This window comes from Apium graveolens, unplaced genomic scaffold (genome assembly GCF_009905375.1).
Source record: "Apium graveolens cultivar Ventura unplaced genomic scaffold, ASM990537v1 ctg6245, whole genome shotgun sequence".
Classification (NCBI taxonomy): domain Eukaryota; kingdom Viridiplantae; phylum Streptophyta; class Magnoliopsida; order Apiales; family Apiaceae; genus Apium; species Apium graveolens.
Window position 1 is genome coordinate 11,060 of NW_027419314.1, and position 896 is coordinate 11,955.

Sequence of the window (896 nt, forward strand, 5' to 3'; positions counted from 1 at the left end):
AGTTCTTTTCAGGTATGTTTTTATGTATTGACATGAGTATTTTCTGTGGGGAAAGTGTTTTGTATGGGGAAATAGTTTATTAGGTACTAATATATGCCTATTAAATATAATCTTGTATTCTGGTGAAGTAATTTCACGAAAGGTATATTGATTGGACTTCTATCTTATTTCTCAGGGAGGTGCAAAGAAGGTCATAATATCTGCCCCTAGCAAAGATGCTCCTATGTTTGTTGTTGGTGTCAATGAGAAGGAATACAAATCTGACCTCCATATTGTTTCCAATGATAGTTGCACCACAAATTGCCTTGCTCCCCTTGCTAAGGTAAATAATTGTCTGAACGTTGGAATAATATTAATTTGTTTATGTCTGAATGTTGCTGTTTGACTTGGTTTGGAAGTGCAACAAACTTTCTTGAGTTATTTTAGGAGTTTGAATAAGTCATGGCAATATAGCTGCAGTAGTTGAGTTAGTGTAGGAGTGCTCCTGGTTTGTAGGATTAGTTTGTTTCTGTTTTGTTCCCAGTAGGTAGATATAAGTGTTTGTACTCCAGTATGATAATAATAAGATCAATACATTCCTCCTGCTGAGTCTTGGTGAGACCATTTTAATTGTAATTCTTTCATTAGTCAGTCGGTATTGTGATTAAAAGAAAACAGATTTTAAATGACATTGGACAGGATATTGTGTGAACTAGAATGAGCTGCCCAATCCCAGATAAAAAATTCTTATGCAGTAAAGTAAACATGGTTATAATCCCATTTAGGGTTCAAATTATTCAAATATTGAATTTTATATAAGTTTGAATGTTGAAGTCAAAATATTAAATGTTTGGGATCTATCTCATGCATGTAAATATGAGGTTCTAAATTGTTATTTGATTTATAACTGAATGATG